Source organism: Pinus tabuliformis, chromosome J (assembly GCF_031772625.1).
Source record: "Pinus tabuliformis cultivar Carrire ecotype Pingquan chromosome J, CPIR1, whole genome shotgun sequence".
NCBI classification, from domain to species: Eukaryota; Viridiplantae; Streptophyta; class Pinopsida; order Pinales; family Pinaceae; genus Pinus; species Pinus tabuliformis.
The window spans coordinates 1,531,200,830-1,531,210,034 of NC_142295.1; the positions used below are offsets into that span (position 1 = coordinate 1,531,200,830).

Sequence of the window (9,205 nt, forward strand, 5' to 3'; positions counted from 1 at the left end):
TGCGGAGTATGCTTAGCAGCTCCAATCTTCCTAAATCCTTGTGGATTGAAGCACTTAAGACGACAATGTATATATTAAATCGAGTTCCAAGCAAGGTTGTTCCCAAAATGCCATTTGAATTATGGAAAGGTTGGAAACCAAGTTTGCGTCATATGCGCGTTTGGGGATGCTCGTCTGAAGTGAGAATATATAATCCACAAGAGAAGAAGCTGGACCTAAGGACCATTAGTGGGTATTTAATTGGATATGCTGAAAGGTCTAAAGGTTACAGATTTTATTGTCCATCTCACAGCACTAGGATTGTGGAATCAAGAAATGCAAAGTTTCTTGAAAATGACTTGATCAATGGGAGCGATCAAACCAGGAACATAGTTTCTGAGAAGGATCATTCAGAATCTCAACCTTCCACCTCAAGTGATAGATTGGTTATTGTTCATAGCACCCCTCAAGTACAAACTAGTGTTGAACAACCAATTGTTGAAGTTCCACAAGTTGCTGACAACATTCCAGTAGATTAGGTAGTTCAAGAGTTTCCAAGAACTTTTGAAAAACAAGTTGAACCACATACTTCTCAGGAAGATGATTATACAACATTAAGAAGATCTACTAGACCAAAGAGATCAACAATTCCTGATGATTATGTTGTGTATCTGCAAGAATCTGACTACAACATTGGAGCTGAAAATGATCCCGAGTCCTTTTCACAAGCCATGAGTTGCAAATAATCAGAATTATGGTACAATGCCATGAAGGAAGAGATGAATTCCATAAAAAGTAACAAAGTCTGGGATCTTGTTGAGTTGCCTAATGGTGCAAAAGCCATTGGATGTAAATGGGTTTTTAAGACAAAAAAAGACTCATTGGGCAACATTGAGAGATACAAGGCAAGACTCGTTGCTAAGGGATTCACTCAGAAAGAAGGAATCGATTACATAGAGACTTTCTCTCCTGTATCTAAGAAAGATTCCTTGCATTTTATTTTGGCATTAGTAGCCCATTTTGACTTGGAGTTGCAACAAATGGATGTGAAAACAACATTTCTCAATGGAGATCTAGAGGAGGAGGTTTACATGAAACAACCTGCAGGATTCCCCTCTAGTGATGATGAGCAATTGGTTTGCAAGCTCAAGAAATCCTTATACGGTTTAAAACAAGCATCCCGCCAATGGTATTTGAAATTCCATAATGTAAATTCTTCTTTCGGTTTTGTAGAAAATATTATGGATCAATGTATATACCTAAAAGTTAGTGGGAGTAAAGTTTGTTTTCTTGTTTTATATGCAGATGACATTTTGCTAGCAACCAATGATAAGGGTTTGCTACATGAGGTGAAACAATTCCTCTCTAAAAATTTTGATATGAAGGATATGGGTGAGGCATCTTATGTCATTGGCATTAAGATCCATAGAGACAGATTTCGAGGCATCTTGGGTCTATCTCAGGAAACCTATATTAATAAAATTTTAGAGAGATTTCGGATGAAGGATTGTTCACCAAGTGTAGCTCCCATTGTGAAGGGTGATAGGTTCAATTTGAACCAATGCCTGAAGAACGACTTTGAAAGGGAACAAATGAAGAACATTCCATATGCTTCTGCTGTCAGAAGCCTAATGTATGCTCAAGTCTGCACAAGACCTGACATTGCATTTGTTGTGGGAATGTTGGGACAATATCAGAGTGATCCAGGTTTAGACCACTGGAGAGCTGCAAAGAAAGTAATGAGGTACCTTCAAAGAACCAAAGACTACATGCTTATGTATAGACGAACAAACAAGTTGGAAGTAATTGGCTACTCAGATTCTGACTTTGCTGGATGTGTTGATTCATGCAAATCAACATCAGGATACATTTTTATGATGGCCGGTGGCGCTGTATCATGGAGGAGTGCCAAGTAGACCTTGATTGCCACTTCTACTATGGAAGCCGATTTCGTCTCCTGTTTTGAGGCTACTTTACATGGTGTATGGCTTAAGAGTTTCATTTCTAGGCTTATAATTATGGATTCTATCTCTAAGCCATTAAGAATATATTGCGACAATTCAACTGTTGTTTTTATGGCTAAAAACAACAAAAGTGGGAGTCGAAATAAACACATCGACATTAAGTATTTAGCTATAAGGGAACGTGTTAAATAAAATAAAGTGGTCATTGAGCACGTCAGCACTGAATTAATGATCGTTGATCCTTTGACTAAGGGCATGCCACTGTTTAATTTCAAGGATCATGCAATGAATATGGGACTTGGTTCCATTATGTAGTTTCTCATTGTATGGACAATGTTATTTTAATGAAATTCTTAATTATTGTGATGTTTTTATCATATTTATGTGCACCTTAATTTGATTTAAGAAAATTCATCTCTGTAGGACCAGGAATAAACATAAGGTTTATTCATTAAGAAATTGTTGCCACATAAATTATAATAAGAATAAATACATAGTAATACATGGAAGATAATACTCATCATTATAGGACTTATTGCCATGATTCATGTATCTATTACTTAATACAGATTATCAATGGGTTTTAAGATGAGACATTAAGATTGGAAGTATGGACCAAGTGGAAGAATGTTAAGCTCCTTTAAGTTTTTCCCAACTGCTGCCTACAATTACGGAAGTAAACTGCAGTCATTTCCTTAATTTCTGGAAACCAACTGCAGTAATTTCCTTAAATTATGGAAATCAACTGCAATTAATTAATTTCTTGTTGGGAGCTTCTGAAGTGGTCCATTACTCCCTCTAGAGTTCTCTACCATGATCTGTGGAACACTTGACACATAGCCAATAGAAGCTTGATGGAAGCTTGGCTATATATATTTCTGTTTGTTCCCCAAGCTTGCATCTCCATCTCCTTCAGTTTTACACCATCAAGTTGAGAGAGCAGAGCTTGGAAGTGCCTTCAGATTTTCTGTATTCTTTTCTTTCTCTTGCGTGAAGATTGTGTTACGATAGTTTTAAGCGTGGATAAAACGAGGTTGCTGCTCCTCATTGTTCTATTCTTGCTGCAGCCTACTCAGCATATATTACAATAATTCGCCCCCTCAAAATATTTTACAGCATTGGCATATCCGATTAGGATTCCAATTCGCATCATATTCCTCTCTGATTCTTTAGCAAATAGTGATATTAGCTAGTGATCTGAAACTCACTGGGCAGTCGTCTGATGTGACCGTAATAAAGTCAATACATCTGAAAAGAACGCATGGAGATGACAATCAGCGTAGCGATGTTCACAAGAGGCTATGTTCTGCACTTTGGTGAATTGAACTTCTGAAGGCTAGATTTTTTTCCGGCATTTCGTTCTCGAGAGATCTTTTGGCTCCAGTCGTTTTGAGATTTCTTGAATCTTCTTCAAAACTTAAGGGAAGGGACTGCCTCGTCTGGTATCTAAGTGTGAGTAGCATCAATGACTGGATGTATTTTTCTTAGACATAAAATATTCCGCATTAAAGTTTAGAATTAACATTGTTAAAATTTTCGATTATTATAAAAAAATCGTTATTTCTAACCCACCCGATTTGAAGTGATATTTTACAATTAAAAAAAAAGAATTAACATAAATTTATCTTAATTAATTCTTAATCTATGAAATTTTGAAAAAATTGAAATCATTTTTCAAAAATAAAAATTATAAAAAACACAATCCCATTCAACACATCTAAAATTAATATAAATATTTTCAACCTAAATTAACAAATATATCATAATTATATAGTCAAATGGAAATGAAATCCGCAACTACTCCCAGTAAACCTATCCTACATGGACAAGTTTTTGGATTTTTTTAATCCCCAATCAATTTTAATTACATAATGGTATGTTCCTATTTGTGGATTTCAAATAAAATAAAGCAAATGGAAGTTTCGCTTTAATGAAACCTAAGAAGCTCATTCTATTTAATTTGTGTTTTTTAAATAAATTTAGAGCATTAATCAGGCAGAGATCTTTTTAATTAAAAGTATTACTTCTTCCTGAGGGATAAAAGTTTCAAGTTTGGACGCATCTGAGTTGACTTACTTTACAAATTCAGGGCACGTGGCTGTGTAGGAACTTGGGGCGTGCGTCTGGGCGGCTGTCATTGCGTTCCGGGAAGCTTCCGGGCCTTCCCTCTGCACCTTCTGGGAATATCACCTCAATCTCTTCCTCTATCTTTCAACGCCATAGCTGATTATATACCAACACCTTCATTCCTTTCGCTGCATCCTTTCTTCTTCATCGGAGGTACTGAAATTTTCCATGGCCGAGGAAAGAGGTTTGCATGCCCAACCGACAAAGGGAATGAAGGAGAAACCCACCGTTGGGTTTCAGTTTGAGGACTATCTGCCCGTGATGGCAGAGAAACTGGGGGAGGAGGGATTGATAGAGGAGCTCTGTAATGGCTTCCGTCTCCTGGCAGATCCAGAGAAAGGTCTCATCACCTTCAATAGTCTTAAGAGGAACGCCGCGCTCCTGGGAATGGGAATGGGAATCGATTATATAAATGATGAGGAGCTTCAGGCGATGATCGAGGAAGGTGACTTGGACGGCGATGGAGCCCTCGACGAAAGGGAATTCTGTGTTTTAATGGTCAGATTGAGCCCCTCGTTCTTGGAGGAGGAGGCCCGCAAGGCGGCCATGGATGATTTGCAGAAGTCTGTACAAGAGAAAACCAACGGCTTGGAGAAATGATAGCTTAGCTCTCCTGCACATATAGATTATGTATGAATTCCAAGAGACTTCCATTTATAGAAATAAAAAAAGTACAGACTCTTTTATTTTGAAATATGTTAATTCCTGTATCTGATTAAAATGAAAAGTCGTAGTTTTTGGCCTTGCTGATGGTTGATATGAATCAGATGACTTTTTATCGCAGAAAGCGTTAGATTCCAAACTAATTTTATTTTTCACTTATTTTTTATTTCAGATATAAATTTTAATTATATATAAATTTTAAAAATAAAATAATTATTATTTTTCTATATTTATAAAACCCAAATTCATAATTTATAATAAATGTAAGTAAAATGTAATAAGTTTTAGAAGTGTTATTATTTCGCCAAGAGATTAAAAATGTTATAATGTAAAGTGAGTATTATTAAGACACTCTTTGATGTTAAGTTACTAGTTATATTCTTGGACTTTTCATTTTTACATTATAATATATTTTAAAAAATAATCTTTAATTAAAAAATTGGTGTTTAATTATTATGATATTTTTATAGAATAAAATTATTATTATTATTATTTTTTATTGCTTAAGACGTCTTATTTCAACTTAATGTGGATGAGGATATGTTGACTTTTTATTTTTATTTTTTACTTCATGGTCTATATTGAGCAGGGAATATGGTCAACATATGCTTAGATTGTAGAATTGAGGCCTCTGTGATCCATCATAGTTATAAGAAGAATTTCGGCAGGATATGTTGACTTTTTATTTTTATTTTTTACTTCACGGTCTATATTGATCAGGGAATATGGTCAACATATGCTTAGATTGTAGAATTGAGGCTTCTGTGATCCATCATAGTTATAAGAAGAATTTCGACGTAAATCACATATACAAAGACCTTTGTCCACGCGTTTCGAACCAACTAGTGTGGTTCATCGTCAGGACAAGTTGAAGAAACAGATCCACTCTAGCATGTTAAATAGTCTAAGCAGAGACTCCAACGGCTACAAAAGATTAACTGCTAATTTTTTACTCTAGGACCCACGTCAAATTTTCATTTATTAATTTAATATTATTATTATTATTTATTATTTTATTTATGAAACCAAGTTAAATTAGGTAAAAATAAATAAAATAAATTAATGGTTTGTTTTTTTTTTTTTTTTTAAATTCATTTATTTATTTAAATTATTAGTTTTATATCTATCTATCTATCTATATATATATTAAAATAATAATATTTGGCTGATAAGAAAAGGTTAGGATTAATAAATTATATAAATAAATACCAGGTTAGTATAAAAAGTTAATTTATTTGTTTATTAAATTATTCATTAATTATTAATTATTATTATTATTATTAATTATTTTATTTATGGAACTAAGTTAAATTAGGTACAAATAAATAAAACAAATTAATGGTTAGTTTTTAAAAATAATTAGTTTATTTATTTATATTATAATTATATATATATATATATATATATATATATATATATATATATATATATAATTAAAATAATAATATTAGGTTGTTAAGAGAAAATTAGGATTAATAAAAATAAATACCATACTGTTAGTTAAAAAAGTTAATTTATTTGTTTATTAAATTATTTATAAACAGCGGACGTTAACCATCATCATCATCATCATCATCATATATCTATATATATATATATATATATATATATATAATAATATTAAGATGTTCATAATTTTAATGGTTGGTATAAAAAGGTAATTTACTTGTAAATTATTTAGTAATTTAAAAAAAAATAACATATATATATATATATATATATATATATATAGACCATAGGCTTTACGCTATGGCTATCTCGAATAAGCGATCCTCCCGTAGAGGCATTGGGGGAATAGCTTGTTACATTAAGAAGAACATCTCCCCCCATGTTAGGATTTATAAAAACGACCGTCACAACCAATATTGTTGGATAGAGATCAAAGACATTAATAATAAAAAGTCCTACATAGCAATATGTTATTTTCCCCCCATCAATTCTAACTTCTATAAGAAGAAGAATCTAGATAAAACTAACCCTTACAATGGTTTAGAGAATGATATTTCTAGCCTAAGGAATGACGGTAATATCCTTTTAATAGGTGACTTTAATGCTCGAACTTCAAACAACCAAGCTATTATTCTAAGCAATCATTCCAACCCTAATCCTCTTTGGTTAGACGAAGACCCTACTCTGGCTAGCAGGTACAAAAGGAGCTCTGAAGACCTCGGGGAAAATTTGTTTGGGTCAGAGCTAGTCAAGCTCTGTAGTGCTCAGGATCTCATAATTTGCAACGGTCTAAAGAAGTGGCCCAATTCCAACAAGATGACTTGCATCCATGGACTTGGTAGCAGCGTGGTAGACTATGTTATTTCTGATCTCCCATTATACAACGAAATAATAAATTTTGACATCTTAAACGACCACGAACCTGACTCTGATCATAGGCCTTTACTTATAACTCTCAATTTTGTCATGCATAGAGTTCCCATTGAAAATAATAATTACAGCCAAAAGAACTTAATATTTGATAGAAATAAAAATGATCTCTTTCTAAATGAATTAAAAACTAATTTGCTTCCTTTATCTAGTAAAGACAACATAGAAGACCTCTATCATAATTTTACTACAACCCTCTCATATTCTATTAACAAGTTCTCAATTGAAGTTTCAAATAATAAAGGAAATAGAAAAACCAATCCATGGTATGACAAAGATTGTAAAAGTGCGAGGCGAGCAATTAATGAAGTTGTTGATGAATATCTTAAAATGGACAAGATAAAAATATATAAAGCCCTAACTAAAAGGAAAAAGATGCAGTACATTTGTCAAAGACAGGAGAATCTCTTACACCTCTCTAAGGTAGCTCCTAAGAAATTTTGGAGCTAGATTCTAACTAGGAAGACTAAGGATAATAATAAAATTGCTCTTCACAATTGGAATTCCTATCTTAAAAAGCTTATGAATCTCCAAATGTCATGGATAATCTGGAAACCCTTCTCACAACAAAAGAAGTTTTCTCTTTAGAAGACATTAAGTTTGGGGTTAATCGCCTCGCTAATGGGAAAGCTAAGGACATTGAAGGTTACCAGGCAGAAATCTTAAAAATTGGAGGTCCTGTCCTCATCCCCCACATCCACAAGCTTTTCAATCAAGCAGTCAAGCAAGGGTTCCCTAAACCTTGAACTGAGAGCCTGATTATCCCTATTTTTAAAAGTGGGGATACAAATAACCCCTCTAATTATCGAACAATTATGATCAGCCCTCTCTTAGCCAAGTTATATGGTAGTATTTTGGAAAAGAAGTTAAGCATATGGCTTGAAAGTGAAGGTAAGTGGGCTAAAGGCCAAGCAGGTTTCAGAAGGCATCACTCAACAATAGACCACCTTGTTACACTTAGGATCATTGCAGAGGAATGTCGTAATAATAAATCTAATTTATTGTGTTGCTTTGTGGACTTTAGAAAGGCTTTCGATACGGTTCCTAGATACAACCTTTGGAATAGATTAGAAGAGCTAGAGGTTCCTCTCGAGTTGAGAGCTGCCGCTATAAGGTTATACGAGAATGTACTTGCCAAGCTAAAGAGAAATGAGGGGTGGTCAAAAGATATTAAGTGTAACATCAGAGTTAAACAAGGTTGCCCCCTCTCCCCTACCCTATTTGGAATTTACATCGATAAGCTCGAAGGCTATTTAGAGGAAGCAAGATGTGATGGCACAAACTTAGCTGGGATAGTTGTCATCCTTCTTCTTTATGCTGACGATATTGTTCTTTTGGCAAGGTGCCCATCTGATCTTGATAAGCAACTCAGGCTTCTTAAGGATTTCTGCTCTACCATGGCTATGACTGTTAACACTGACAAAACAAAAGTTATGATTATCAAATCCAAAAAGGACACTTACACTAATTTTATGTATGACAATAATAACTTGGAGGAAGTGTATTCTTACAAGTACCTGGGAATTGATATTCATCACAATCTCAACTGGAACCATAGCATTAAGAAAAGGATTAATGGGGGGTGGAAAGCTTATTTTGGTCTTGAAAATAATTGTAAAATAGCTAACCTCGTAATGTGGGATAAAAAGAAGTTCCTATTTGAAACTTTAGTCACTCCTGTTATCTTATATGGCTGTGAGGTTTGGGGTTGCAGCATCTCCAGAGAATCATGGAGAAAGATTGAACAAATCCAAAAGCGTTTTATAACTTATAACCTGAAAATTAAAAGTAATACACCCTATCCTATTCTCCTTATAGAAGCAGGTCTTTCCCCTATTGAGAGCCTAGCTATGCTTAGGTTTCTGTTGTACAAGCACAAACTCAATAACATAGATGATCATAGACTTCCTAAGCTAGCTTTAAATTCCAGCCAAAACCACCTAAGGCTCAATCGAGGGTGGCATAAAGACACAAGGGCCTGGTTAAACTATTGGGAGATCAACGAAAATGATGCATTGCAAAACATAAATAACATTAAAGATATTGTTACTTCTAAGTTCAAAGAAAAAATGTGGTGTGAGAAAGATTTAGCG

General features: G+C 34.0%; 1 pseudogene; it reads left to right on the forward strand.

The window, feature by feature from the left end:
- The first annotated feature begins 4,136 nt into the window (after positions 1–4,136).
- LOC149233344 (calcium-binding protein PBP1 pseudogene) lies at positions 4,137–4,764 on the forward strand (annotated as a pseudogene).
- Positions 4,765–9,205: the final 4,441 nt, after the last annotated feature.